The sequence below is a fragment of the Psammomys obesus genome, unplaced genomic scaffold (genome assembly GCF_907164565.1).
Source record: "Psammomys obesus unplaced genomic scaffold, mPsaObe1.curated_primary_1811, whole genome shotgun sequence".
NCBI lineage: Eukaryota > Metazoa > Chordata > Mammalia > Rodentia > Muridae > Psammomys > Psammomys obesus.
In genome coordinates this window covers 29369126-29374027 of record NW_026585895.1, presented here as the reverse complement: position 1 = coordinate 29374027, position 4902 = coordinate 29369126, and the positions used below count along the sequence as shown (strand labels likewise).

General features: G+C 39.3%; 1 non-coding gene across 1 annotated transcript; it reads right to left on the bottom strand.

The window, feature by feature from the left end:
- Positions 1–1560: 1560 nt before the first annotated feature.
- LOC129671839 (small nucleolar RNA SNORA48) lies at positions 1561–1702 on the bottom strand. Its single transcript, XR_008719427.1, has one exon. It is a non-coding gene; the product is annotated as a small nucleolar RNA SNORA48 (small nucleolar RNA).
- Positions 1703–4902: the final 3200 nt, after the last annotated feature.

Genomic DNA, 4902 nt, shown 5'->3' with positions numbered 1-4902 from the left:
TTTTTTGAAGTAGGTCATGATGTTATCTGCCAGGAATTTGAAAATGTTGGAGTATGTACATCAATAAACTGGTAAAAATTTGAAAAGTTCACCGAGGAAATTTTTGAGAATAAAAATTTGACAGAGGGCAATGTGAATAAAGAGAGTTTAGATGGGCCATCAAAAATTTGAATCCTCAAGTCCACCATATCATTAAGTGATTACACAGAACTCTCTAGGATTTCCTGTTAGATGAATATAAGTACAGAAATTGGAGGTGGTGGGGAATTTGTAGGGACAATTTGGTAGACGGAAGGAAGAAAGGTAAGATGGCTACTGTGGATGCCTAGAAAATATTTGAAGCTGTAGTGTTTCCAGTGGAGATGAAAATCACCCAATTTGAGGTAATGGAAACAGGGTGGCTTGAGGGAAATGACCACATCATTAAAGCAGCCTCCTAGAATTACTCCTGGAGTGGACGAAAGTGATGTTAATGTGGGTGCGAGTTGGCAAGGTGTATGTAATATGGATATTTTATTAAATTTTATTCATGTATGTATAGTCCCTCTTAAATATAGTATCAACCTGTGTCCTCAAATATATCTTCTCTTGTATTTAATATAAACTTAGCTTCCTGCTATGTGATATATTCATATCCCAGTTTTTCCATAAATATAATAGAATTCAAGGGCTATGATAAAAGATAGTCCTGGCTTTGTAGAGATTTAGCTAAAATAAGTTGATAAAAAATTCTGTATGATCTGTTTTCTTTGCATTATACTCTGACAGATTTATTAGGAAATCCTGAAATAGATGTGCACATTTAGTTAGCTCATGTAAAATAATTTAAAAACCTGAGAAATTTAAAATTCATTATTGCTAAACATAGCCAAAGCATAATTATGGCCAGTTATAGGATGACAAGATTTTCAACAGAGATTGCTCATTCAAGTCGTTCCATATGAAGTGGAGTTAGCCGTGGTTGATATAATTCCTAACAGTGTTCCCAGACAGTCATGTAAAACAGAATTCTGAGCTTACAGACAGGGCACTTAGATTTGCTGAGGGATTTAATGGAAAAAGAAAGTATCAGGTAAGTATCCTTTAGGCAGATCTCTAGGATAGGAAAAGAAACCCTTAATTGTGTGCTTTAACTATTAAAATGCTAGCTCTTCTGAGTGAGTGTTCTAGATATGAAGAGGACCCCTGTGGCTGCATAACCAGTGACCCACATGTGGCCCTTAGCAGCAGCTCGGGCTGGAACCTCGCCTTGGCCCCAGGTGATGAAGCTGGCCACTCACACCAGGCAACTCCTGTCCACCCTCACATCTCTAGCTCCACCTCTCTTCACAATGCTCAAGCTGCTCCACCTCTCTTTCTCTCCTATCCGTCCTGCTCGGGCTGGGCTCTTGGTTGGCGGTTCTCTAGGTGACACCCTCCATCAGTGCTGCGTAGTGTGGTAGCAAGCACATATCTAAAGCCCTCCTGTGCCCTGTGAAGTAAGACAGGTCTGTGGGTACCATGGTGGTCTGCAGGTCTGTCTTCCTCCTGTGTTGCGTTGCCTGGCTTTGATTTGATTTTTTATGCGTCCTAGGCATAAAACAACTTTGTCTACCATGCTAGGAGTAAAGCTGGGATGAATGAAGGACTGCCATCTACTTTGCTCCTGATTGATATAAGAACACCACCACCAACAAGGGTCTCTTTGCCATAGCCAAGGGTAGGGTGAGGCGGTTCTTCTGTTAAGTAGAAAAAAGTTGGGTGAATTCCTTGAAATCTGTCAGAGCTTTCTGTTTAAGAGGATTCCTGTCCTGGATCACCTTATATTCAACTTAGATGTTTGAGGCAAAAACCTAATTAGGACAACTTTGTTTTCAACTAAAAGGAAAGATCTGGGGTCTGGCAGCTTTCTGAGATCTCTAAAGAGTCTACACGGACATTTTTGTTTCATTCTTGCATCTTAGTCTCCTGGGTTCATCTGCTCTACAGTGTTTGCCCCATGTTCTTTGTACCGTGTGAGGTTGCAGTTATGAGTGGTGTACACACTAGAAACCATGCCTTTTATCTCCTTTCGTCTTTCCACAAACGGGGACTCAGTCTGAGAGTTATTCAGCTTTATATCAGAAATGGCATCACTATTTCACCTTTCTTCTTTAAGGCTTTAATCTTTCAGGCAAATAAGTGAACTGTTTTATCTTGTGACTTTGTGACATTTGCCTGGCCAGTCATCTGCAGGCTGAGGCACTTCCTTACCCTGAGCCAGGGAACTGTTATCGTGCCAAAAGATCTTATTCTTGAGACCATATTTATTAACCTTCTGGGTAAAATCTTTATGTAGTGTTTAATCAGCAAGTTTTTTAAAAAGTGAAAGTAAATTACAGACCACTTATCTGAGAAAATCATCTTCCATTTTTTTTTTTTCAGTAGAAATCAATTGGATTTTCTGTAAATGATTGTTGGTTGAATGGGTCCATACAAGATATGCTTAATTTAACCACTAGTTTTTAGTAGCTCTCTCATTTCAAGTATGAATAGCATGTCTAGACTTGTGTACCATTTTCTTCCCGCTGATGACTCGATAGTACTCTGAAAAGCATGTATCTGGTAAGGGCCAGCCACAAAATAGTACTGCCCAGTTTTTATCTTTCCTGAATGTCCTTGGTAATTAAATTTCTTATAAAGTCCTTTGACCTTCACTTACAAGTTACTGAGATGTCTGACAGAGAAATACAATGTAGCAGTTAATAGCAGCAGAGAAGGCACCATATTCAAAAGGTAAGAGAGCAGCTAAGTGCTGTTTCTTCCCCTTAATAGGCTCCTTTACTCTACACTCAGTACGTTTGATGCTAAAAGCCCAGTAAAATCACTTTCTCTGTTTGACAGTATTAGAAGGCAGTGGATTCTCTGAGAAATTTGATAGAGGTATTAAATATTTGATCAAATCAATTCATTCTTTTTCTAGTAGCATCTGAGTACACATTTTTGTGCCTGTGTGGAAGGTGCCTGGGGAGGGATTGGCTTAAGCAGTAAGTTGTCCAGCTTGCTTATTTATTCCTAAGTGCTTTGGAGTTGTAACATTTGGGGGTAGAGATGGAAGAGATGGAGTCTATAAAAATTCAAGAATGAATTGCTTTTTAAAAAATTTTTTTGTAGCTTCCTAATGTATCTGTTTCTTTATGTATTGACCAGTTAGATCTGTTCAAAAATATAGAAAGAGCAGTTACCTGCTGTCACATGGAGGATCCACAAATAACTTAGTGTAATGCTGTGCCTTTAATTTCTTCTCTGTGGCTCATAGTGGCTTGTAGATGGCAGTGCAGTAGTCAACTTCATACAGAGTGATGGCAACTCAGGACTTAAATGTGTGTGGACACATCAGAAAGCGACTACGACAACTAAGACAGCATACTTCTTCCCCCTGGAAAGATTAGTGGCTATGCTCATATGCCTGTATTTCCTTCTAGTCTCCATGGAAAATGAAGAGCATTCTTTCAGCTTTTCAGAGTTGATTTTAGAAGATTCCTGTAAGCACACACTGGATCCTATTAGGAAAGCCAAATACAGACCTTAATCTAAGATTGAGGAGACTCTGCCTTTAGAAGCATCCTCGCCTGTCACCAGCTGCCAGGCATGGTGGCGCACGCCTGTGATACCAGCACACGGGGAGGCGGAGGCAGGCAGATCTTTGTGAGTTTGAGGCCGATCTGGTCTACAAAGTGAGTCCAGAACTGCTAAGGATATACAGAGAAACCCTGTCTCAAAACACACACACACACACACACATGCATGTGTGTGTCTGTGTCCGTGTGTCTGTGTCCGTGTGTCTGTGTCCGTGTGTGTATGTATTCTTGCCTGATTATCTTTAGGGCATCTCCATTTCTTTTTGATCTACACGTGGGCATGTGTGATACTACCTGGTGATTGGTGATTGTGATTACAGTTCCTGTGTTATTTTCGCATGTCTAGTGTTTTTCTTCCTTCCTGATCCCCCTTTTTGGTTTAAGCTATCTTTTAGCTTTTTCACCGTTAGCTAATGGAGATGCTCCAGGAATGCAGACCAATGACACAGAGGCTGGAGTGTTGCCAGCAGACGCATTAGGTTTCTTCTCCCACCCCAAGCCAATTGTCTGAAGTTTTTTAATGAGAATTTTGAAATTTGAACTCAGCCTAAAACACAGAAGCAAATTAGCTCTGGGGTATAAGGAGTTATGTTTTTCTGTTTCTTTCTTTCTTTCTTTTTTTTTTCCAGAGACAAAACGATGAGATGGATGGACTAGGGCTCTCTTTTGAGGGTGATCAAAGCCATTTCGGGAGATTCTGGACTGTATTTGTATCTTTTTCTGGAGGAAAAAATGATTAATAATAGCTTGTATAGAAAGCTTAGTGGGTATCAGAGTAGACCTTTAGGATTCCAAGCTTAAACATGTACACAAATAATAATGTAGATATTTATCATATATTCAAATAAGCTTCCATTAAGTTATCCTGTGAAATAAACAATTTAATCCAACTTAGTTTTAGATATTGTCTCTACTTTTCTTTTTTATATGGATTATTTTTCTATGAGGGAGTTACAAAAAATGTTTTATAATTGTGCTGAGATAGAGCAAAATTTTTGTAGCTATTTCCTTGGAATTAACAACATAGAACATTTTTCCCAGGCGGAGAAAGTTAAAAAATTACACACACACACACACACACACACACACACACACACACACACACACAAAAAAAAAAACCCTCAGAGGCTACACTAGTAAAAACAAAACAAACAAACAAACAAACAAACAGAAAACAGAACAGAACAGAACAAAAACAGTTTACTTGCTGATCAAATTAGATCAGTGTCAGTAGTTATGCTTGTGACCCTGAGGCTCCTCCCCCAGTTGCCTACATCCCTTATTTTCTGTGGTGTTGAGTGAC